Below are 27,230 nucleotides of genomic sequence, written 5' to 3'. Positions count from 1 at the left end.
AAATATTTTCCTATGCTAGACCAACATATAATCAAAAAAACCACCTTTGTTTGCCAAAATAAAAATTGACATCCCTGTGTGTTTTTCCGTAGGTAATTTTGTTCTTTTTCAACTTAATCACATTCCATACTTATATCTTTTGCACTCCATATTATCCATTGCTTAAGGGGATTCCAGTTCATCCCCAGATCAAAAATTTGACACCCAGAATTTATTGGGAAGCTAATTGTTGATAAAGCTTCCCTCTGTGCCGCTAGTTGATCTTGCAATAATTGGACTCTCTGTGCTGCTAGTCTTTTAGCGGCCGAATTATCTCTGGTCACACATAGGAAATGACATGTGACCTTGCATTTACACATATCATGTGACAACTAAGATGGCTTCTTACGGTTCTACTTCTTCACAAGTAGCCTTTATCCTGCCAACCAATATAATAACTAACTTATTATAAAAAAGAATGTTGGTGCATATTGCAAATAATAAACTATAAGCATTATTCCTTGGTTTACAAGGAATTTCAAGTGGACTTTCAAACTTGTAGTCCCAGTCCGTTGCATTTTCTTCAACATCAATTTACACTTAATTTACAATTTATATTTTTCTTTTATCCTTGACTTCCTCTATAAAGGAAGCATAAACCTACCTGATGGCTTGTGAGAAACGCTGGCACTATTATACACATCAATTAACACTAGTTTGCCGAGATAGCATTAAAATGTCCACAAGGGCAAAACTCACGTTATTACAACCTTCGTTTCCGACCTTCATCGACTGCTGATCAGGTGGTGTCCTGAAAGTTCGCTCAGCATGTCCGTTTGGAGCTGGAAAGTCATAAAAACAAAGCACAAATTATTTGAGATAACTCGAAGAGGTCACTGAGAGCTCTATAGTTGACTCCGATTTCCTTTTCAGAAAGAACCTGTTAGACCACTCTGAATTTTAAGTGTTGAATGTCAAGCCAGGTTACCTTGAGAAAGATCTAAAAATTAATCTATTTGTTGAGAACCAGAAGCTGCTTTCTCATCTAAGCCATTTTAATTTTAAACATATATCTTTAGGAAATCACCAATTTTTTTGAACAAAATCCTTAGAAGAAAGATACTAACCATGGTGTGGGTCTTTCCAGATCCTGTTTGACCATACGCAACAATGCAGACATTGTAACCATCCATTACAGATCGGATCAATGGCTGTGTATCCATGTAAATTTCCTCTGCCATCTCATGGACAAAAACAAGTCAGTGATTTTATGCAAATTTTGCCAGAAGACGTGGTCAAAAGACTCTTTAATCAGTACCTTGTGTAGCAGATGGCCCAAAAACCTTATTAAAATTGGATGTTCTCTGTACATCTTTGCCCATTTTGGGTTACAGATCGGATCAATGGCTGTGTATCCATGTAAATTTCCTCTGCCATTTCATGGACAAAAACAAGTTAGTAATTGTATGCAAATTATGTCATAAGACGAGGTCAACATACTCTTTAATCAGTACCTTGTGTAGCAGATGGCCCAAACACCTTATTAAAATTGGTACATCTTTTCCCATTTTGGATGTATTGACAAGGAGGGATCTATCTTCCCCAATAAATTCCACTGCACTCTGGGCGTCAGATTAACCCCCAAAATGGGGTCTGATTCTGAAGTATACCCTTATGATTCCTGAACCCCAAGAAAACAGTAAATATAATTAGAGATTACTGTAATTGCCATAATATAACGATGGCATCCATTCTGACAATAATTGCAGGGAGATGTCGGTGGCAGTATTTTGACGACACAACATTAAGATTTCGATCCCCTCGTCATATCTGATTATCACAGTCATAATAATCAAGCAGACACCCAGGGAGTGAAGGCCCCCCAATTTGGTGTTTATTCCCCCGCAGGAAGCCATAAGATTTACTTGCTTACAAGATAGGAGATTCTTTTCTGATGCCTTACTTTTCCTTCATCAGAGCCAGGACGGAGGCGGCAGAGTCTATGGTTGTGGTTCCAGATTCAGATTCCTATCCAGTGCCTGTTTATCCTTTTACCCACCTTCCAACTGAGACCTTTATTGCTTCGCTTGAATAAGACGACCTTTTCCACCCTGATAAACACCCTTAAATTGTAGGACAAACACCTTTGAGGTCTTGAAGGCTATTATAAAGAATCTTGTTTTCTTCCAGAACTCTGATATCCCCTAGCAGCATTAGAAATTCCTGTGACCTGGTTATCTCGAAAAATAATGTTTTAGAGAGAAAGAAGTCAGTGTCATTCCTGCTAATAGCTTACTCGGATAGCAATACATAACAACAAAACAAATGTCTAGCTTACAAAGTTCGAACATTAAAGAAAATAATAATCCCCCATTCAACGTCGAGGCGTAGAAGTCTCTGGCTTTAACTTACCGAGCAATTCAAAATCCCTTCGCCACTCTGGCTGTAACACTTTTACATCTTCCCTTGCTCTAAGCAATGTCTCTTATGCCCTGAAAATCATATCCATTGTTTGATAAAATCACATCCATTGTTTAATAAAATGACCATTGTGAAATTTCTAAAAGATGGTAATCAATAATGAGACAGTAATGGATCACAAAATGATTAACATGTTTGCTTTAGTACAGCAAAAGCAGTATTCATTTGATTTAGTTTCATTATTCCAAACAGAATCTGAAAAATTGTGATTTCTGACTGCATTTGCAAAAAAATTGTTGCTCCCTGATTGCATACTCTGTGACTGCACATGTAAGATATAACTCTTTAAAATGTTTCCTACTAGCCTACTCTAGGACAGCAGGGGCATGTTGGGATGAGGCTCACAAAGGATACTAGTAATCAGGCTTGAAGCTACGTTGGTTATCTCATCATCATGGAAATAGAGGCAATGCAAACATGGTAGGATAATCTTCCTAGATTATTAAAAAAATGCTCTACATATCACATATGCAATTCTTCATCAAACAATAGTCCTTCATTATACTGAATCAAATGGCGACTGAAATTATTTCGTGCTGCAGTACATTTTGTTTACATTTCTGATTTGCCTCCACAGCATCAAAATTTTATTATTTTTAGTGGAGTTTAAAATATTGCTCACGTTGACTTCTTTTCTTTGTGCTTCCAAAGGCATTTGATGTTCCTGACTGGTATGCAAAGGTTTTGGATCTTGACTTTGACAGTCACCACTTTTCTCTTAGGAAATAATTGTCTTGATCCTAGCTTTTCTGAATCTTCAAAGCAAATTAGAGTTAACATAGGATGAAAATTGCCATCAAACTGGAGAACAGAACTTCTCACTCTGATCTTAAACACAAACAAAGAGAGGACTGAGTGAAAATCACCACATCCCGATGGAATCTCTGTAGCATATGTATTTATGGTTGATTATTTTTTACTTCAGCCAATGTTTAAAGTCATTTGTTAACAGATATTACTCATGAAACCTACGGTTATTGAGCAATGAGATAATTTGTATTTCATTTTGCATCAAGGACAAGGACAATTGATGCTCACCAGGGAAAATTTGTCTTGTCTATTCTCTGCAAAAATTCCAATGATAAGATTCATAAATGCTTGCATCGAGCCCTGCTGCACAGCAACAAAGAGTTAAAAGCATGAACTCTTGAGGAACTAGTGTTCAATATGCTTACAGAAATATTTAATATCTAATATGTATGACTGAACAAGACTAGGGTTTTGAAGCATATGTTGCATTTGGAATGTTTTGTGCTTAATCGAGTAGGATTAGTGCAAAATAATAGGTATGATATTTGCATACCAGTGCAGCAGTTTGTATGGCTTCAACAAGGTTCTGATCAACATTTTCCTTGTCGTTTGTCATTTTTTCAGCAAACCGCTTTAATAATGCTCGCATTACATCTTTCAACCAAAGCATGTGGTTAAGGATGTGTAAGGCAAAGAATTTTTAATTTTCAAGCATCAATAGTTTCTAGAACTTCGAAGCATGAAATCAACTCAATAACCACACATTAATTGAACCTTTAGATTGAAAGATGTCATCAAGTCGTTTTTCTCCCTTGTCCATGTTTCTAACTGAAGGGTTTGGCTCAGTTTCAGGGTCCCTAACAGGGACACAAGGAGTTGAATGTTGAAGGAAATTTCCTGTGTTTCGCGGAATCATGGGGGACCTCAAAGGGCTTGCATATTTCCAAGAACCATTTCCTCCACGCTGTTTCCATTTATAATAAGCCTTCAGCGCCAATATACAGTCAACAATCTTTGTTGTAGAACCCAACTGCAAGCTTTCCTGAAGAAACAATAAGATTCACAAGACGTTAAAATTAAAGATTCAAATGTAAGCATCCATACGAATAACAACGTGATTGGCATATTCACCTGCTCTTAATACTATCAGTTCACCTGCTTCCTCTGCTTTCAGTGAAGCCAAACGAGCATCACAGATGCTCTTAGCTTGCGATCTACTACCTTCTTCTATGCTAGAAACCTGTAAATCCATGGCAGTCATGAGCATATTGTCTGCAAATGCCAAGTGCCTTCTCTGACTAAATGAATTTCTGGGAGGAGGATATGTAGAAGTGCTTGGAACCAGTGGGGGAGGGACCTGCTTACGCCTCCACTAAATCCATTGAGGGTCAGCTGAAGGTGTGTCTCTTTATCATCTGAAATTTCACGCACTGCCTCAATGGCCTGCTCCCACCTTACTGCTGGAACTTAAGAGATCGATTTTGGTTGATTTCGATAGTCTTGACAGAGAAAATCAATAATGAACTGGAAAGAACCAATCGTGCCAAGTCTGAACTCCAAGCACTAATTTGCAGCAGTAGTGTGCACAATGCTGCAGCTGCTTGTTTGCACATATTGTAAGCGGTAGTGGGCACGACGCTGCACCTGCTTGTGTGCATAAGGCGGCCCTTAATGGAGGCGACCTGTTCTTGGCAGTGATGCCCTCCAACATGGGCTGAAACTCCGCTATTGCAAACCGCCAACTATTATCTGTGCTGGTACAGATGTCAAATTGTCATTGGAAGGAGAGTGACGAAATAGGCATCTCTGATTGGTTGGATCTGCCCAACCAAAGCCCGCAGAGAAATGTGTTCTAGGCAGTGATTGCCTCCAACATGGGCCGAAACTCCACTATGCCCAACCACCAACTTTTATGTGCGCTGGTACAGATGTCAGATTGTCATTGGAAGGAGGGCAACAAAAATAGGCGTCTCTGATTGGCTAGATCTGCCCAGCCAAAGCCCGCATAGAAACACCTATTGGCATAATAGGCACAATAAAAATAAACAAGTAGGATAGCATAGCACAAACCTTGGTATCATGGATAAATATTTGAAATGTACAAAGCTTAGCAACCAAAATAAGAGTCACAAATGCTTGCTGCCACACAAAATTGAAGAAAACATCAATAATTCATTTCTATTTTCAAAAACAATTGCAACAAATGACAATATTCATTTATATTTTTGAAGTCTTTAGAGTTTAGACAACTAGAGAGCACATATATTGTTCCAAAAGCTTAAATGTCGACCTGAATTTCTAATAGTTTTAGAGAAGCTTCAGATCTTTATTCTCATGTTTCTGTAGCCCCACAACTTCCAAAAGTCTAACTTGTGAGCCTTTGAAACCTAATGGAAAAATATATAACATAGTGAATAAAGTCTTTACAGTTCCATAGTTTACCCACCAGTGTGCCTTATTTTCATCCTCATATTTCTCTTCACATGATTTCTTCTCTTCTATGTTCAATGCTTTCCATTTAGTTTTCAAAATGGCTCCCATATCCTTGAAAATGGTATTTGGATTCTCATATTTCACCTATTGGCATAATAACAAAATGAATTGGAGCATATAATTAAAATGAGCATTCGTAAAAGAACATGTAAAGAATTCATATAATAGAACATAATGAATTGGAGCAAATAATTAAAATAAGCTTTTTAAGAAAAACATGTGAAGCATTCATATAATAAAAGTCAAAGTCTTTCTTATATGACAATAATCCCATATGCAAAAGCAAATCAGAAGGGCATCAAATATTTTGTTTGGTTTACAATAGACTAAAGTAGTGTATGACATTGTGGAAATGTGCATTTTTTTCTATGTGCATGTGAAGATAACATGGAGCACTGAAGTTCATAAGGAATCTAGAAAACCTTCAGGGCACCACTCACAAAACTTTTGGGTTAATCCCCTGAATAATAAAAACAATTAGCATTTGGTTTCCTTCAAGATCAACCTTTGTTTGCTCCAAAGAGCCACCCAAGTCAATTGTCCTTGGGGAAAAAACATATGTTGAAGTAGGTTTCTTTGGCCTGTTTGAAGCCTTCTTTATAGGAGTCTATAAAGCATTTATCCTGATGGAAAGGAAATTGTTTCAAGTAAACTTTTGGGTTAATTCCCATTACAATAAAATCAATTAGCATTTGGTTTCCTTCAAGATTGACCTTTGTTTGCTCGTAAGACCCACATGTATCCATTACCCTTAGGGGAACGCAATAAATGTTGAAGGTGGTTTATTTTGCCTGTTTGGAGCCTTCTTTATAGGAGTCTATAAAGCATTTACCCTGATGGAAATGAAATTGTTTCAATAAGATACAACATCAAGCATCATCAATAGCAAGATGGTTCTCCTTATCGCTTCGCCTTAATCTTGTTGAAAAACAAATTATCAAGTGTAAGGGATTGCTATGTGGAAATTATGCTTCAACAACAAAATAGGAAATTAGAGGCAATGAGCGGACTTGAAATTATCAACAAAACAAGGGATTGAATTGCTCACTTCCGGGATTGTTGTGGTAGCATGGGCCTTATTCCTCTCTTCCAGGATTGGTGTGGTAGTAGGATTTCCCTAAATAGTGCACAACATTATAAGAAGTTTACAAGAAGTTGAGGGTGGGGGTGCGAAGAATATTAGAGAAAAGAAAAAAAAAAATTGAGCCAAGGATGTTGGGTGTTGGGGGGAATATTAGTGAAAACAAAAAATTGTGGGCCAAGGATGTTGATGGGCTCTGATGTTTTTTGGATTGGTATGTTAAATGGATCAATGCACTTGTGACAATGGTTTTCCTCTCTATGCATGGTTTCCCTATTTAATTGGAATCATATTATAATTATATCATAGTTTTAAAACTCCGACTCCGACTCCGACTCGGTCGAGGATCGACTCTGACTCCGACTCCGAAACGGTAATGACTCGGCGGCTCGATTTCAATGACTCGGTCGTTGTAAAAAATACATTAAATATTTATTTTTTTTATAAAAAAACATAATTTTAAAGATTTTAAACATAATTTTAAAGATTTTAAACATAATTTTAAAGATTTTCATTCATGTTTCCAAACACACAGCATTATAATATAGATGGAAGACAACATATGATCAAAGTAGGCTCATGAACCAATCCATTATATCAAAATGGTACCCAAAGGCAATACATAGTCAACTGTCATACATGATCAAAGACTCAAAACAAAAAACACATATCCAAGGAGGCTAGAAATGGCCTCTACAACAAAAGTAAACTGTGACCAGACTCCAGTACTAGTACTACAGCTACTGGCTAGTAGCTACTGCCAGAGGAGCCAAGATCATGTCGATCAATCTCTGGATCATCATCAAAGTCAGATAGGGGGCCCCATGGCTCCTCCTCATCATCATCATCTCCAACTGCAGCTGTAGAAGTGGTACCACTAGCAGGTTGTGCAACTGCAGCAGATGCAAGCTGAGATAGAGTAGATATGTGGCTGCGCTTATGTGGTGGCTGAGCAGAGGAAACACCTACAATTGGAGTCCTTGTTGGTTATGAGACTGAGGCTGGTGGATTGGGATCTGCATTCAACTGAACATCATGTTCAAATTCAACTGATGTCTCAATATCTAAATCTAAATCAAGATCCTCATCAGGATCAAACTCTGTTGGACGACTCTCCACTACCCAATCTGATGTTGGATCAATGTCTTCCAACACAATGGGATCTGACTCAGGTCTTTTGTTCAGCAAATGGTTTCGTCTGAGCTGGAGGTTGTATTGGACATAAATTATATCATTTAACCGTTTTTTATCCAAACGGTTTCTCTTCTTTGTGTTACTTGGGAGCAGGAGCGAAAACGGGAGCGGGAGCGACATTTTCAGAAGCTCCTAGTTTGGGAGCAAATCCCAGAGGAGTTCGACAACCAATGTCACTAACATCAAGGTACATAGAGGGATTGGTGCTCTTGATTAAATACGAGTTCCATACCCTAATACATGACAAAATTCAATGGAAACATTGCAACCCTCCAATCCTAAAATCTTGAAAAACTGATAAGTCTGCTGGATTTTGAATGAAATCTAAAATTCTACTTTCTCCATATGAAATCCAATGAGGCCGAAACAACTCTCAAACATCCTGAGTCATTTCATGGTAATGTTAAAAATTTAAGTAAAAGGATGAAAATGAAGATTAAGGAGAATGTCACTTTTACTTTAAGAATTTAACATTACCATGAAATTTGAATAGCATATCAATAGTAGAGAGCATTTGAGTGTGTTAAATAGGGTTTGGGAGGGGGAATGGACCCCAAATAACATTTAACTAATTCATAAAACACATTGGAGTTCAAACCAATCAGCAAACACTTCAAAATGTCATTAAAAAAATGTCAAATCGTTGTTTTTATGGGGTTACAGGCCACTGGTTATGACTCGGCCGAGCCATTGAATGACTCGGCCGAGTCATAGCTGACTCGGCCTGCTGAACCGTTTCCTCCACCGAGTCACATTTTTGGGCAATGAAACGGATCAACTCGGCCGTTTCCGTTTTGAATCGGCCGAATTTTAAAACTATGAATTATATGTGAAGGGATACCAAGTTCAAACATAGTTCAGGTGCTAGCTAGGAAAATAGAAGAATATGCAAGTAGGGTGTGCCTAGCAGTACAACTTGATAACATCATACATGGGAATTGGTAAATCAAGTTCACAAGAACTAGAAGAAAACTTTTCCATAGCTATTTCTCCAAGGGATTAAGACATGAGTTGCAATTTTTTATATCATCCAAAAGATATGAATGTGGTAAAATAAGCACAGGAAGCAAACCTAGCAAAAGGCAAAAGGTATGATGTGGATCCACATCATTACATGTATGACTAGTTGTGGCAAGTAGTATCCATAGCCGCCCTATCCATCTACCAATAGCCTCTAGTCCTCCCCCTTTTTGCCTTTTTGCCTAGGTTACTGATAAATGGATCCATGTCATTACATGCATGACTAGTTGTGGCAAGTAGTATCCATAGTTGCCCTATCCATCTACCAGTAACCTCTAGTCCTCCCCCTTGGATTCCTCTTGTTCTGAAATCTCCTTCCTCTCTTCACATCCTGCCCCTTCCCTCCCTTTTGTCTATCGTTAACATTTGTCTCAGTCTAGGGTTTGGGAATCTCTATTAAGCTAAGTCACAGGACACATCCCTCAGGGTCTCGTGTCTCGTATTTCACGTGTCGGACACAACGTGCCCTAAAACGTGTCAAAAACGATTTTCTTCGTGTCCTCCAAACGAGACGTGTTTGGATGTGGCGAAAACGTGCCCTAACGTTTTTTGCTCTTAGGCCACGTGTCCCATGAAAAATGACATTTAAAAACTGCAACATGGTTTATTTTTGGGTTTTTTTGTCATTGTTCGTCGTTGAAGTCAATTTTGCTCGTTGTTGAAATCAAATTTGTTGTGCAGTGTGAGGAATTCCATCAAATTCGAGCGCAATGCTTACAACTTCACATTGAGAGCACAATTCACAACTTCACATCAACCTGGACTTGGAAATGCAGGAGACGAGCGTTCATGTGCTTCGCTGAGAGTTTGGAGCACTTAAATTTCCTGTAAGTTGTGTTATAGCCTATGGAAATTAACTTAATTATACACTAGTGACCACATTTTATGGCCAATGACCATGTATAGATCGTGTGTTGAAATAAAAATCCTAGCTCCCCGTCATGTGTTCATTGCTCACTACACCTTCGAGGTCTAAAGGGAGGGAAAGCTCGATTAACACTTTGGTCAATAGTGAAGTTTGAACACATAAAAAATTATAATTCATAAACTACCTTATGTGAACTTTGAACATGAACGAACACGTTTGAAGTTAATAACATAAGTTATAACATGAACATTGAACTGTGATAAACTAACTAGTAAATAGTATATACTAAATACTTAATAGATATCATCATGATTCATATCTATATGGATCAAGCACTATATTTCAATATTTATATATATATATATAGATATAATGTGTCCCTCGTGTCGAATACTCGAATTTAAGTGTCCTTGTGTCATGTGACTTAGCTATTAAGTGATATAACTTTTTTGACTCTCTTTCAGGCAATGGCTTTGGTAAACGCAATTGCAGTTGCAAAGAAAAAAGCTTAACTCAATTGTTGCTTCAACAATAACCACCACCTTAAAAATAGCACTCTTGTTTGTTTTTTTCGATTGAATCTTCAATTATGCTTCTTCTCGTAGTAGCTAGATGTTGTTCCCTCACCCTAAGCATGTGTAGTCACCAGAGCTACTGTTGTAGATGTGCATGTCTCAGTGGAAGCTAGAGCATACCTAGGTTGAACCGGATGTTGGGAAATTAGGGAATTGTAATGAATGCTTCCACTAGGATAGTGTTAGCTTTTGGTAGCATCGGAAGTGCTCTAGCCTTGAAAATTGGTGAAGAGGCTAAGGCAGATGAGTTCTAAAGAACCCATAAACCGTTTGGTGAAATTCCACCCGAATTGTATTTTATCAAAATAATTAACATTTTTAATGGGGTTCCTAAGTCTAAACTTAAGAAAATTAAAATATTAATGGGTATATATCAAAATATGGGTGAGAATGATCTAGAAGGCGAATTAAGTCATGTTTTAATCTTAGCCATTGATTAGAGACTTAATATCGGCCATTGAAGTCTCAACGAGAAAAGTATAAAGAGACTTGGGGTTCATTTGGAAATACACACATAGAGATTGAGGAAATCGATTTTCTGAGGTGAGAAGTTCTCAAGAGGGAAATCGATTGGGGAGATCTTGCAGCTGAGGGGCAGAGAGAATCCGGGTGAAGGACTTTCCGGAAAATACAGAACAGAGAGGCAAGGAGAGCTTGCAGAGAGGCAGCGCAGTAGGCGGGAGAGCTGACGCGGAATCGAAAACTGTCGGAACAGCCGAAACTATCAAGAGCTGCCGGGACAGCTGAGAGAGCTGATGCAGAGGCAACGCAGTAGCCGGGAGCGCTGACGCAAAGGCAGCAAAGTAGCCGGGAGAGCTAACGCAGAGGTAGCGGAGTAGCCAAGAGAGATGACACAAAAAAGCTGCCTGTCACGTAGAATCGAGAATTGCCAGAACTACCAGAATTATCGGAATTGTCGAGAACTGCCGGAAGAGCCAGGAGAGCTGACGCAGAGGGCAGAGAAGGTGATGCAGGGCTGATGCAGAGCCAACGCAAAAATAGTTGGGGTTTAGCCAGTCTTGTGCCAAATCAATCGGAATTCTACCAAGTGAAGTGAGGTAAAACTCACTCAAATTTTCCGCCAATATTTTCTCTGTAAAGGATTGCTAGATGAGCATCCTAGAGTTGTATTCAGATATTTCTCCTGCATAATAATAAAACCCTCAGAGCTGTTTCATCGGTTTTCCCGCATTGGGTTTTCCCGGGGACTATTCTGTCCAAAAATAAGTGTGTCCTATCTATCTTGTTCTTTGCTCTGTTTTCTGTTTCATGAGATCAAATATTTAATTAGTGTAGGCTGCAGAAGTAATTTGTTTCAGTATTCAGAAGAATAACTTGATGAATGTAATTTAAAAATCAAGTAGGTGAAGTAGATTCAGATTTGTTGCAGCAAGGGTTCCTTCAGAGTGTAAGAATTTTCACAAATAGTAGGTGGAACGAGAAGGAATGTTAAGTCTAGTGCCTTTTCCTCCGCTAATGGCTTATGATATGCCTTAGACGCCTAGGATGACACTAGAACTTACTCACAGTTCAGTTGATAGTCTATTTGTGAGGTGGTGGAGGAATGTCATCTGAGTGTGCTACCAAGTATAATAAATTGTTAGAGAATTGACACACCTACAATTGTTAGATAATTGTATTGTGGAGTTTCGGTTGTAGCAAACTCTGCAATTTGAACAAGAGTGCAATGTCTCACCTACAACATGGAATACAATGAATTGCAAAGCATTGATTGCAGGGAGCTCTGCAATCTCATAATTATTTAATATAAAAAGCCTACATAGTGACCAATACAAAAAACAAATTTTTAAATGATTAATTATTCTTGACAATTAAGTAAAATAAATCCCAATCTTATAATTATTTAATATAAAAAGCTTACATAGTGACCAATACAAAAATTAGTTTTTTAAATGGTTAATTATTCTTGACAAGTAAAATAAAAATAAAGCCATACTCAAGATTGAAGTCAAATCATGTAAGAATGAAACTCATGAAAAAGGATATTTTAAATTTCAAAAATATAAAAATGAATTCGTTTTTTCTAAATAAATAAAATAAATATTAAAATTTGATAAAACTCATAATAAATCTGATGAAACTGAGCAAACTAATATAAGTTCAAAGGATTTTGACTGCTACGCAAAAACTATAATCCCTGGCTAGAGGGAGGGGCTAAAAATGTCTATAATTAATGTAACACCCCTAGTTCCAACACCAAATGAGTAATGTAATAACCATGCATAAAATGCATTCGTTGGTGAGCCTGAGACTCGTGAGGCTGGTATGCCTCTATGTTTATGTACATGTTAGGTCAATGGACCAAGTTACGAATATGATTAAGGCTGGTGTGCCTATGTAATGGGTCTGAGGACCGTGATTATTACGTTGGTGAGCCGAAAGTTGCTTTTGGGGCGGTACACCCATGTGTATGTGTGTCTATGTGTTGGGACTAGTTTGCCCGCGTGATTACGGTTTTATATGCTATGAGGCTAAGAGGCCTAGTGTGGTAAATATGTTTAATTTATGAATATTAATAAACACATAATGGTTGTAGGCGAACCTAGATAAAGGAGTATTGGGGGCCCATGACTCCACAACATGAAAAAGGTCTAGATGAAAAGGTAATATTTTAGTATCATAATAAAATATTATAATATTTTATAAAGGAGAAATATGTTTATAAAAGGGGGGAAATGGTTACCTAGTCATCCATTCAGGAGGATTATTCAATAATTCAGGGCTATGTACCAGTCGATGAAACTGGTGTGGGTTTTGGAACTGACTAGGGATTTTTTGTTGGTGAATCATGTGCTTGGACTCAAGGACCGACTGGAGTTCGGGTGATCAAGTGTTGATCCTTGGAAAGCGAGCACCACAAAGGGACTAACGGGTTTTGGAGAAGGGTGTGCCACTTGGGTTCTGGAACTAACTGGAAGCCAAATCATTTATGGCCTGGAAGGGTGCCTGGAAGGCCTAGAAGCAAGACGAGCTCTTGGAGCCCTGTGCTGAACAATTCATGACTCGCCATGAGGCGCCCTAGAAGGTAGGCATCATAGAGGGACTAGCAGGTCCCAGAGAAGGGTGTGCCACTTGGGGGCAGATTCGGGGAAGCAAAGCGCAGTGGTTGGAGTCGTGATTGCTGCATTGGTGCCTTGGCCATGGATATGCTATTATTATTGGTATTGTTTCCTATGGAGTTGGAGCCCCAACTCGGGGTGACCTGCAGTTGAGAGTTTATGAACCATAAGGTCTTTGGTTGGGAGGAACATCACAGGTCTGCAACCAGCAGCAACATTCACAGATAAGTATTTGAGAACTGGTTTTATGTTTATTCCGCTGCATTTACATATGGTTCTATAATCTTTTGGTTAATTGTGCTCAATTTGTGTATTGTGGTTAAATTATGCTTATATTTTTTGTTATGCTTGGGAACAATGAAATATGTTAAATGTATTTGGTCAAAATAGATATATATATATATATACATATTTCTGATTTAATTTTTTCCTAGGGTTTTGAGTGAAAAGGTAAAATTTCGAGGTGTGTTTGAGTGGCATCGCCCAAGGGTGGCTGGAGACATTACAATTAAACATCATAAACTAATATTCTCCAAATTGTACAAATAGGAACTTAATTTGTTTTATTTAATATCAAAATTTATTTACAGCCAAGTTCATTATGAACAATTGATTTCCCTGCTTGAAAATTTTGAAAATTTTCACGCGTGCAAGCAGGCAAATAAATGTGGTCACTCTGCCTCAAACCAACACAATCACGTGAGGGGGCATCTTAACGACAATAAATATGGCCACTCTTCCTCAAGCCAACACAATCATGCAAGGGGGAGGACCATGCACCCTCATGATACGTGGGTTATGGATCTTAGCCCCAAAGAGAAGGATCAAAAATAGGTTATTTCCCTCCACCAATATTAATGGCTAGAAGTCACATTACTAAGTGAAGTGGCAAAATAGAAGAATCATAGCAAGTGCATGTGGATAAGGTGTTGAGAATGGAGATAAAGAAATGGATTCAATATTCTTATGTATTTGTTGTTTTTGTTGCATGCTTTTATCTCCCTTTTGTCCGGTAAAAGATCATGTTCCTTTTAGTTGTTGTATTCTTAGGTTATTTTGAGGGTATTGCTTAGATATACCAATGTTAATGCCTAGGGTAATGACAACATTATAAAGCAGCAAAGCTAGGACAAGTGGCCACCAGAAGTGGTCACACCTATCATGAGTATAGGAGAGCAAACATGTGTGGGACCTCCACCTCAAACCAACATGACAAAGTAGGGTGAAGAACCATGCAACTTCATGGTCTGAAAATGATGGATCTTAACCCCAAGAGAAGGCTTAGAAATTGTTTCACCCTATACAAAAGTCACATTATCGTGTGAATTGGCAAGATGGAAGAATCATAGGAAGTGTCAGGTAAATAAGGTGTTGATAATGAAGAGAGAGCCATGGCTTCGATCTTCTAATGCATTTGTTTCTTTTAAGGCTCGCTTTCATCACCCTTTTGTCTAGTTAGAGACCCTATTTGGTTTTAGCTAATCTATGTTCCTAGGTTTTCTAAGGCTTGGTCTCAAGACAAGTTAGTGTGTGGCCTTAAGGCCCAACGAAAGTTGATTTAGGAATGGAAAAAACATATGTAAGATGAAGTAGGTGTAGAAAAACCACGAAAATTCTAATCTACTTGAATGAAAAAATTTAAAACTAACTTGTAACCCAAGACACGGAATTTTCTCTACTTAATTTGCAACGGAATAGGAATAGAAATAACACAGTGACAATATCAAAAACACAATTTTTCTAGAGAATTGAACTGGGAAAACCCTCTACTTGTTTGAGAATTTTATCGATAGAAGAATGAACAATATAACTCTTACAATACAATATTGTCTCCGCAGAAAACACGATCGTTCTCCCTACCTAAATAGGCTTGAAACACCTGCAAGTAGCCTGATCATGCCCCCCTATTTCTATGTGCATAGGCTACTCCTATTATTTAGGGAATTCTCCCTAAATATTCGTGCAAATCCCAAGGGATATTCCTCCTCAAATCTGCGCACAAGCTTCTCTTGCACGCTCTTCCTCTCACAAGCTCACATACACAAACCTATGCTCTATATTTCTTTGTCTCACCAACTTGTGCTCACAAAACAATGATCACAATTGTGCCTTTCTATCTACTTATGAATAATAAGAATTAGTTAATTCTGGCAACTTCTATTTTTGGAACTCAAATTAGTGATTGATGAGTTAACTAACTCATGCAACTCATCCTATCTCAATTTAGAACTAGAGGCTCATTTGTCTTTTCCCAATAATAACTCGCACTAGAAGACAAGTTGAGCCTTCCACTCCTGCATATCAATCAAACTGCTTCATGAATTGTCCTAATTTATAGGAACTCGCCTAATTTTTAGGAACTCATCCTAACTTTTAGGAACTCGTGCATGTTAAGGAGATATGCTTCTTGGTCTCTTTGACTAAGACACAAGTCAAAGAAGGACCTTTCTCGCTACTATTTTCAACACTCCCTCTTGGCGAGGAAGGTGTTTCTGGAAAAACCTCGTCCACCTGGATCTTTGGCCAATTCTTCCACATTCTCCGCTGCTGCAGTTGCTCCCTCTAAACTAGAAAACTTCCCTGCATTCTTCTACGGAACCTGATTTGAAGACATATTCTTTCTCACCAAGTTCTGCAAGTCCATCACTTTAGTCATAAGTGACATGTACCCTGTGTACCTATGTGGTTGCTTCCTCTGGCTAGAAGTGATACTAGAAGATTCAACTTATTTTGATCTCTCTTAGCTAAATCCTCTGTCCACTTGACTCGAACTCTCCCTATATTGGCAGTCTTTGACTGAGTGGTTGCATCCACTTGCCCCAGGTTATGCTTCTCGTCATCCTGCTGGTCAACGCAACAACCAACTGGCTTAGACTCAAACTGAGATATTGATTGAGGCTCAATCTTGAGAGCTTTATCCTTCTCTCACTCAACCACCACTTCTCTACTTTGAGCTCTCTTTGCCTTGTTGCTCAAGGTTGCATCTGTCTCTACCTACAACTTGTTGAGATTCTTCACCCTAAAACCTATTTGTTTCTTACATCCAAAAGCTAAGTGTTGGAGGTACGCCTTATCTCTGTTGAAGATGATATCATTTCCCTTGTTTTCAAGGGTAGCTACCGAAACAAGATTTTGCCTCAATCCTGGAACATAGAGAGCATCTTCGAGATGAAGAGGATTACTTGACTCCTTGTGAAAATTGACAGTACCAACTCCTCTAGTTGCATACTGACCATCATCTCCTAACTCAATTTGAAATTGTATGTCCTTCTCCTTCAAGTGGCTAAAACTCTTCTTATTCCTGGCCATGTGTAAGGAGGCTCCTAAATCAATATACCATATGTTGCTATCCGCTGAGCTTGCCCTGCAAGTAATCAATGAAAAATCCTTCTTGAACTGGGCAGAAAATGCATCTACCTCTGCTAATGTAGCGACATGATCCTTACTGGACTCCTCCTTCCGCTTAGGACACTTAGTGGCATAGTGTCAAAACATGGCAATGGAAGCACTTGACCTTGCTTAGGTCCTTCTTCTTGCCCTTCTGACTAGACTTGACCTCTCCTTGGCCCTTCTTGCCCTTGGCCTTGCCCGTCAAGGCAAGGTTCTCCTCGTCCACTATCATAATCGATCTCTCTTCTATGGTTCCTCTTCAAATCTCTTTTGGTATGCAGTCACTCCAAAACCTTTCCCAATTTGGAAAGTTCTCTCTCCCACTAACAACATCCTGGAACCCTTTCCAAGACTTGTGAAGTCCAAGTAAGGAAAAACTCGCAAGGTTATGATCAGATACAACCACTGCCACACCACCCAATTCATCTTGTACCTTAGTGAACCTTGACAAATATGTGATGATGGGCTCATCCTTGCTCATCCGGATACTCAACTTCTCCTTATGAGCAAGCTTCCTAGTATCACTAGTACTTTGATACAATTTTAGGATGCAATCAAACATCTCATATGTTGTCTTCTTCTCATGGATATGAGGTACTATATGATCTCTGACCCCTTCTAGAATAATCCTCCTTGCCTTGATATCATTCTTATCATGTTGGACCAACTGCTGGGGATCTTGAGGTGGCGCTATTGCCTGCTTGATGAAATCTCCCACCCCATTATCTTCCAGAACTATCACGATCCTCCCTTTCCATGGAATGAAGTTCGATGCTCCCTCTAAACAGTGATCTGCTCACAATCCTTAGTACACCATTTTGCATACTTAGAGATCTCTCCAACACATGCCCACTAACAATCTTGTAGTCCTTCACATGAGGTTGTACTTAGGGCACAAACGACAACTTCTAACAGTCCTCCAATATTGTAGTTAAGTTGTCAACCAACTGTTGCTCAAACAAACTGTAGAACATCCCTACACAACCTAGCAAAGAATCAATCACTAAAGAACACAAAACATACCTCAACTAGCAGACTTCTGCTCTTCTTAGGTCATGGTTCTAGGTGTTCCTTTGAGATTCCTCGGCCTCTAATTAGTGCACCTAAACACAGTGCACCAGTCCTCCACAACTCGGCCTCTAAACCTCCACAAAAACTTGTGTAACCCTCCCTTTACAAGTCTCCTTCATACATTGTCCTAAAGGAATGTTTCAGCCACCTATTAGGCCTTCCAACCCTCCAATACTAAGACTACAAGGGCTCAGCTCTCTTTCCAATGCACATAGAAAATCTCAGCCTCATACAAAGAGAATTACACACAAAAAACACATCACTGCCCTCGAGCTCATCCACAAACTGCCCTCAAACTCAACCTATACCAAATCACAGAAAGGCACAATAAAACTCGACTCCTTCTAACTTGATAAGGCTCCTAGAGGTTGTGACTGCTTCAAAAGTTCTTCTCCTATGATGCTTGCCTCAACTTGTGTTGGTCTTGATTCTGTTCACTACTCTGATACCATGTAGAAAAACCACAAAAATTTTGATCTGCTTGAATGAACAAATCTGAAACTATACTTGTAACCCAAGACACAAAATTTTCTCTACTTAATTTGGAGTGGAATAGGAACAGAAATAACGTAGCCACACAATATCAAAAACACAATTTTTGTAAGGAACCCAACTGGGAAAACACTCTGCTTGTTTGAGAATTTTATTGATAGAAGAATGAGCAATAGATCTCTTACAATATAATATTATCTCAACAGAAAACACAATGGTTCACCCTGCTTGAACTAGGTTTGAAACACTTGCAAGTAGCCTGATCTTGCCTCCCTATATCTATGCGCATAGGCTGCTCTTATTATTTAGGGAATTCTCCCTAAATCCTTCTGCAAATCCCAAGGGAAATTCCTCCTCAAATATGCGCACAAGCTTCTCTTGCACACTCTTCCTCTCACAAGCTCACACACACAAACCTATGCTCTATATTTCTTTGTCTCACTGACTTGTGCTCACAAAACAATGATCACAATTGTGCCTTTCGATCTCCTATAAGCAATTCAAATTAGCTAATTCTGGCAAGTTCTATTTTTGGAACTCAAACTAGTGATTGAAGAGTTAACTAACTCATGCAACTCGTCTTGCCTCAATTTAGAACTTGAGGCTCATTGGTTTGTCCTTTCTTGCACTCCTGCATATCATTCAAATTGCTTCATGAACTGTCCTAACTTATAGGAACTCTCCCTGATTTTTAAGAACTCGTGCATGCTAAGGAGAACTGCTTCTTGGTCTCATTCACTGAGGCACAAGTCAAAGGAGGACCTTTCTCGCTATTATTTTCAACAATATGAGGCTTCGTCCCAAGACAAGTTAGTATGTGAATTAAGGCCCAACTAAAGCTGATTGAAGAATGGTAGAAAAATGTATGTAGGATAAGGGCTACAGGGAATTGTTGGAGTGAGGTCAAAGTTGGATGCAATCTTTTCTAGCCTTCTAGGAAGCCAAATTTTTTATGTTCTTTATATTGACTAACTGTGATAAGTTCTTATCAAAGATGCATTCCTCTATGATAGAATGATGGAAGAAGTCCATGATGCTTTTGGCTCCTTCATAAAAACATGAAGCCACCATATAGAAAGTTGTAGATATTATGGGGCTAAAAGGACAAATGCATCATGCTTTAATGATAATGTTGAGATTGAAATGCACACGTAAGAATCCCACACTCTCCAATGGCACAAAGTGCTTAGTACCCCTCCCAATTGTAGATGAAAACTAGTATGGTCATAACTTGGATTGAAAAAATTGCTTTGTTTCATCCATATCTACAAACACTCTACTCAATTAGAAGCAAGTTTTCATGAAGCAACAATATAGAAAGTTGTAGATATTATGGGGCTAAAAGGACAAATGTCTCATGTTTTAATGAAAATGTTGAGATTAAGAAATCTACAATCTCCACTGTCACAAAGTGCTTAGTACCCCCTCCCAAATGTACTTGAAAACTAGTATGTCATAACTTAGATTGCACAAAGTGCTTAGTACCCCTCCCAAATTTAGATGAAAACTAGTATGCTTAGTACCCATCCCAAATGTAGATGAAAACAAGTATGTCATAACTTGGATTGCACAAAGTGCTTAGTACCCCTCCCAAATGCAAATGAAAACTAGTATGTCATAACTTGGATTGAAAATTTTGTTTTGTTTCATCAATATCTACAAACTCTACTCAATTAGAAGAAAGTTTTGCTTATGCTTGAAGATTCCAATTACCTTCCTTTACCCATATTGCCTATGTCCCATGTTTTAATGAAAATGTTGAGATTGAAATACACACGTAAAAAACCTACACTCAAGTGGCACAAAGTGCTTAGTACCCCTCCCAAATGTAGATGAAAACTAGTATGCTTAGTACCCCTCCCAAGTGTAGATGAAAACTAGTATGTCATAACTTGGATTGCACAAAGTGCTTAGTACCCCTCGCAAATGTAGATAAAAACTAGTATGTCATAACCTGGATTGAAAATTTTGTTTTGTTTCATCCATATCCACAAATTCTACTCAATTAGAAGAAAATTTTGCTTATGCCTGAAGATTCCAATTACATTCCTTTACCCATATTTCCTATGATAAATTTACCCATATTGCCTATAATAAATTTGCATGAGCACACATGATATAACAAGCAACAAAAGAGTTCAATTAAAACAAATGGAACCATTAAATTACGTAGCTCATACATACCTCTTTCATCTTTGACTAGTGAATTCCCTCATACACCTCTTTCATCTTTTCCCATTACATTTGTTGAATTTTCATTAGCCTTAAATCCACAATTTTCATTAGCCTTATTTTCCACACTCATAAAACCCAAAACAAAAACCATGAACAAAGGTATATAGAGAAAAAATAAATAAATAAATAAACAAAAAAACAAAAACAAAAACAAAAAGAAGAACATGAAAAACAAAATACCAAACCACAATTTAGCATGGCCATGCTCACAAGTGTAAAAAAATAACAGTAGTTGTACAAAAACAAAGGAATAGCAAAACTATAGGAACAACAATAGCAAAAATAAAATGAAAATAACAAAAGCAAAACATACAAAGAGAAATAGTAGACAAACTCCTCTTTACAATCCCAAAAAGCGTCTACGGCGAATCAAGGACATCCTGCACATTAAGAAATAGAAGAGTATTAAATAGAGACCATAAAATCTTATGACAATTATTAAATATATACCAAATATCTTTGGAGAAATATAAAACAAAAAGCAACATGAGGATTTCATAACATAGCATGGATTTTGCACCAAAAGAGAACTCACCTTTACTACTAGCTCTTCACTATAATATAGTATTGCTACATAGATATTTCAATAGCTTCATCAATCAAATTCATAACATAATCAAAAAATAACTCACCATCAAAAAATAAATCCAAAAAGAACTCACCATCCACCTTTGCCTCTACACTCTCCTTCATTGCCACCATCTTCTTCTTTATATGCATTGCATTGCATTCGTAAATAAATAAATCACAAATGATATGTGATGCCTCTATATTAAATAAACACACATGGAATCATACATACCTCTACATCTTGAGTAATGTTCTTCATTGAAAGCACAAGTAGAATCTACAACAACCTTCAAACTCGTCTTTATTTTCCCATTGCCTAAAACCAACAAAAACCAAACTAGATGATATCAAATAGAGAGCAAAAACTATTTTGAGATATTAAATAGAAACCAAAACAAAGTATGAGAAATCTTAAACAAACAACAAAACCCTTATGAATAACCATATGCAAAAGTACATCAGATGTAGAGGCCAAAAATCGTAAACCCTAAATTGATAAGTAAGGAGGAGAATCATAAACATACATCGGTCTTGCACCATAACTTAACTCCTCTACCTCTACTTCCGCCTCATCTATAGTGCATCCCATGTCTCACAAAAAGATATTCAATAGTTTCATTAGCGTTCAATCTCACTTCAGATGCATTTCATCATATACATAAATAAATAAATACAAATGATATGTGATGCCTTTAAATTAATCAAACACACGTGGAACCATACATACCTCCTCATCTTGATTGTGTTCTTTATTGAAAGCACAAGTAGAATCTACAATAGCCTTGAGACTTGTCTTTATTTTTCCATCGCCTAAAACCAACAAAAATCAAACTAAAAAATATTGAATAGAGAGTAAAAAATCTTATGAGAGATATTCAATGGAAACTAAAATAGAGTATAAGAAATCTTAAACAAACAACAACACTCTTATGAATAATCATAAGCAAAAGTAAGTACATCTTATGTAAGGCCAAAAATCATAAACCTTAAATTAATAAGTGAGGAGAACCATCTACGCAAAACATACATGGGTCTTGGTCCATAACTCCTTTGCCTCTACTTTTCTCTCATCTATAGCATATCCCACGTATCTTTCACAAAAAGATATTCAATAGTTTCATTAGCATCCAGCCTTACTTTACATGCATTGCCTCTAAATATAAATAAACACACGTGATATAATTTTGAAGCAGCAACTGAGTTAATTTAAAACATCATGGAATTATAAAATTATGTAGACAAAATCAAGCGACACATACCTCTCCCTTACCCTTTTCCTCTACATGTGTGGAATTTGCATCAACTCTAATCCCACAATATGAGCTACTAGATCTTATTAACAACATATATATGTATGAGGAAACAAAATGCCAAACCACAAATTAGCATGGCCATGCTCATCAAATGCAAAAAAACATCAAACATAACAATTGCAAAAAATAATAATTATAAATTATTATATAAATAAATAATAATAAAATAACAAAACAAAAAAATCAATTGATAAAAACAAAAAACCACATATAACAAAAAGAAGCAATAGACACAAACACAACTCCCCAACTCTAAAAAGCTCCAAGCCAACCAAGGACACCCTGCACAACAAAAATTAGATAAGTATTAATAAGAGACCAAAAAATTCCATAAGAGATATCAACCACACAAAACATTTTGTGAGAAATATCAATCAAAACTTGAAATATCAAATACACAAAATATCTTGTGAGAAATGTGAAGCAGTGTGGGAACCATTATATTGAAACGAGAAAATATCCATGTTGGAACTAAAAGAGAACTCACCTTGTACATTTGCACTCTTCAACACTTTTCCAAGTCTCTTTCACACAAAAAGATTCAGTAGTTTCATCAGCGCTCCTCCACCTTCCTTTATTACCTAGATTTGCATTACACTCACCATATAAATAAATCTCAAATAATATAGAATGCATTTAATTTAATCAGACACCTGAAACCATACCCACGTCTTCCTCCTACTTAGTCTTCCCCTTCACCAAATGCACCTATGCAATCTGCACCATTTCTAGGGCCTGCCGCTATATCTCCACTTCCTAAATCCAACAAAAACCAAACCATAAAATATTAAATGAAAACCAAAAAGTTTCAAGACAAACAACAAAAATCTTATAAAAAAATTAAATAAACATTGAAAAATATTATAATAAATATTAATCATAAGCCAAGACAAAAAAATTATCCATAATACTATGCAAAAGTACATTTTATTCAATGACCAAAAATCATAAACCATGAATAAGGAATGAGCGAGAAGAACCATTATATTGAAAATGAAAAGATAAGCATATCAGAACCAAAAGATAATTCACCCTCTACGTTAGCACTCTCCTACACTACTCTCTCTCTTACACAAAATATTTCAGAAGTTTCAACATTGTTGCTCCACCTTTATTCGACCACCTTTATTTTCTTGCATTTGCACTACATCCAATAAATAAGAGAATTCAGCATTGTTGCTCTAGCTTTGCTCGGCCACCTTTCTTTACCTGCATGTGCACTATATCCAATAAATAAGAGAATTCCAAATAATAGAAGATGCATATAATTTAAACAAAAGTACATCTTATGCTAAGAAAAATTTAAAACCCCAAATTGGTAAAAAGGGTGGAGAACCAAAAGGTAACTTACCGTCTACCTTTGCTTCTACTTTTGCTATAATTCTCCATGTCTCTCTCAAACAAAGATATTCATTATTATCATTAGTGCTTATTCAACTTTTTTACTCGGCATTTCATTTAAATTTCAACAAACACATGATATAAAGATGACACAACAAATCAGTGAAATGAAAGTAAATTCCCCTTATACATAGCTTTTTTGCCTTTGCTCCTAAACAAGTAAATTCCACAAATACATACCTCTTCACCTTTGCCCACTACAATTGTGGACTCCACATCAACCCTACACCCACATTATGGGTTGTTAAGGTATTTCTTGATTTCTTCACCCATTGAATTAAAAAAAAAAAAGTAAATCAAAATACACAAGAAAAACAAAATACTAAACCACAAATTAGCATGGCCATGCTCATAAATTCAAGGATATAAGAGCCACAACAATTAAAAAAAACCAACAATAGCAAAAAATATGACCAACAATTAAAACAAAATTAACAAGAAAAAAAACATTAAAAAAAAACAAACAAGAGTATGCCCTACAACCCCAAAAAGTGTCTGTGGCCAACCAAGGAAACCCTGCACATCAAAAAATAGAGCAGTATTAAATAGAGTCAAGAAAATATTATGAAAAAAATACTAAATACACATAAAATATTGTGAGAAATATGAAATAGAAAAAAAAATACCTTATCAAAAATCTTAAATAGAGACCAAATATCTTATGAATAATCTTATGCACCAAAAGGTATATCTTATTCAAACACCAAAAATCATAAACCCTAAATAAGTAAAGAGGGAAAAGAACTATAGTGTTTGTAGTAGGAAGATTTTGTAGCAGATTATGAATGGATTTTGCACCAAAAGAAAACTTACCTCCATGTTTGTATCTGCACTCCACTATAATGTCTCTCTTAATGAAGACATTTCAGTAGAGTTTCATTAGTGATCCTCCGCATTCTTTTACCTATATTGTATTGCACTCATAATTAATCAAATGACCAATAACGTAAAATGCTTCTAATTTAAGCAAACACATGTATGTGACCATAGATACACCACAACATTCACCTTTACCCAATACATCTATGAAATCCTTGACCATTAGGACCTACATTAATCTACCACCCACTAAACTAAACAAAAATCAAACCATAAAATATTAAATAAAGATCAAAATATCTTACAAGAAATCTATAAAAGACACAAAAATAGAGCAAAAATATTATGCAAAATTAATTACATTTTATTCAAAAACAAAAATCACAAACCCTAAATAGCCGAGGGAGGAGAACTTTTTATTTGAAATGAGAACAATTTCATACCATAGCATACATGGGCTTTCCACCAAATAACAACTCACCATCTACCTCCACCTCTGTTGCAGTGGCCCACATCTCTCTCACAAAGATATTTCGTGAGTCTCATCAATAATCTTCCATCTTCCTATACCTACACTACATCACATCTAAACTTAAACAGATTAGTCATGCTCACAATGGTTAGATTAAATAAATAAAAACAATAACAGCAATAGCGAAAGATACAAATAACAAGAGAAAAAACAAAAAGGAACAAATAGAAAGAAACGTTATTGACAAACTCTATTTTGCAACCCCAAAAAGCATCCACGTGCGAACAAAGAACACCCTGCATAGCACAAATTGAAGTAAAAGAGACCAAAAAATCTCATGAGAAATATTAAATACACACAGAGTATCTTAAAATAATAATGAAAAAAAAGACTAGATTATCCTACGAGAAATTTTAAATAGACCAAAAATCCCATAAGTAATATTATGCATAAGTAAATAATCTTATAGAAACATCAAAAACCCTAACTACATAAAAAGGGAGGGGAGCCATTGTATTTGAAATAAGGAGGTTGTCACAATTGATCATAACATGGAATTGGCACAAAAAGAACTCACCTCTTCCTCTACCTCTACACTTTACTAGGATCTCTCTCACACCAACATTTTAGTAGATTCATCCCTAATCCTCCACATTTCCTTGCAGGCTCTAGGACCCAACCTTGATTCCTCCAACCATTGAATCTAACGAAAAAACAAAATAAAAAAATCCTCATGAGAAATCTTTAGAACATGCTAAAATTCTTAAGAGAAATATTAAATAGACTATAATATAGTATAAGAAATGTTTAATGGCAAACAAAATTCTTATGCAAAAGTAAGGAGGGAGTAGCACCATTGTATTTGAAATGGGGAGGATTACATGCGTTGTGCAACAAAAGAGAACTCACCCTTTGGCCCTTTTACACAAAGATATCAAGAGTGCTCCACTTTCCATTACCTACATTGCCTCTAAATTTTAAAAAAACACTACTTTCCATTGCCTAAATTGCTTCTAAATTTAAAAAAAAAACACACATTATGTAATTATGTAGCATAGAATGAGATAAATTAACCATACATGCCTTATCTTTAACCTTCACTTACGAAATTTGCATCGACTAAGTTGTTTGAGTCTGCACTAATTTCCTCACCCACTAAACAAAAACAAAACCAGAAAATCTTATGAGAAATCTTTGAAATACACCAAAAATCTCATGAAAAATATTAACATAGAGTGCATTATATTATTAAAAAAGGGTACTATTTAGAGGAGGGGAAAATGTCTTCTCAAGTCCATCTTCAACACTCGGGATGAACCTTTAGAAAGTTAGAAAGGATATATGGCCTATATCAAGGAGGTAAGAGAATGTGAAGGAGAGATTTAAGACAAATCCAAAACCTTAAAGAAAATATCTTTGAGTATCTTGCAGATGTGTTCATTAATTGCCAATGAAGGGGAGAAAATATATCAAAAGATATCAAATGAGGGAAAACAAATACTTTAAGTCTACAGAAGTATGAGGACAACATATTAGGGCAAACATCAATTCTACTAGGTTTAAGTAATGAAGCTCATTACTAACATTATTACAAGGGGAAAGAGTGTTGAATTTTCCTTAGGCCCTAGATCTGGTCTGAGGCTAATCATGCACACAAACACACTAGAAACCCACAACTTTCTAGCACTTTGCATAGCGAAAATCCTCAACAATGAAATCAATTTAGTACATATAGATTTGAGCCCAAAGCATGATTATTTTATTAATCCATCAATAAAAGAATCATAGGGTTCCAATACCAGGGATCATGGCCCTCGATCACAAGTACCACTAGTATACATAGTATACAAAAACATAGGGCTTGTGATCTATTGCTTCAAATCTTCATTCTTCCCACAAAACATACAAGGATAAACAATCTAACTTGCTAGAGAATCCCTTCTCCT

General features: G+C 36.8%; 3 long non-coding RNA genes across 5 annotated transcripts; all 3 read right to left on the bottom strand.

Annotated features, from left to right (window-relative positions):
- Positions 1–252: 252 nt before the first annotated feature.
- On the bottom strand, positions 253–20,802 carry LOC149166518 (uncharacterized). 2 transcript variants are annotated; one of them, XR_016260440.1, is made up of 5 exons: positions 20,659–20,802; positions 5,281–5,349; positions 1,107–1,213; positions 739–821; positions 253–418 (listed from the first exon to the last, which is right to left on the bottom strand). It is a non-coding gene; the product is annotated as an uncharacterized LOC149166518 (long non-coding RNA). The 2 variants fall into 2 exon arrangements; XR_016260441.1 differs by lacking the exon at positions 5,281–5,349 and having other exon boundaries at positions 257–418; positions 644–821.
- Positions 1,885–3,571, bottom strand: LOC149166519 (uncharacterized). The gene is made up of 3 exons (XR_016260439.1): positions 3,499–3,571; positions 2,392–2,471; positions 1,885–2,209 (listed from the first exon to the last, which is right to left on the bottom strand). It is a non-coding gene; the product is annotated as an uncharacterized LOC149166519 (long non-coding RNA).
- A 1,996-nt stretch (positions 20,803–22,798) lies between the features above and the next one.
- LOC149166517 (uncharacterized) lies at positions 22,799–24,023 on the bottom strand. 2 transcript variants are annotated; one of them, XR_016260438.1, is made up of 4 exons: positions 23,702–24,023; positions 23,258–23,348; positions 23,080–23,173; positions 22,799–22,874 (listed from the first exon to the last, which is right to left on the bottom strand). It is a non-coding gene; the product is annotated as an uncharacterized LOC149166517 (long non-coding RNA). The 2 variants fall into 2 exon arrangements; XR_016260437.1 differs by having other exon boundaries at positions 23,262–23,348.
- Positions 24,024–27,230: the final 3,207 nt, after the last annotated feature.

Source organism: Pinus tabuliformis, chromosome 5_1 (genome assembly GCF_031772625.1).
Source record: "Pinus tabuliformis cultivar Carrire ecotype Pingquan chromosome 5_1, CPIR1, whole genome shotgun sequence".
NCBI classification, from domain to species: domain Eukaryota; kingdom Viridiplantae; phylum Streptophyta; class Pinopsida; order Pinales; family Pinaceae; genus Pinus; species Pinus tabuliformis.
The sequence above is the reverse complement of the archived record's forward strand: the minus strand, read 5'-3'. Positions and strand labels throughout refer to the sequence as shown.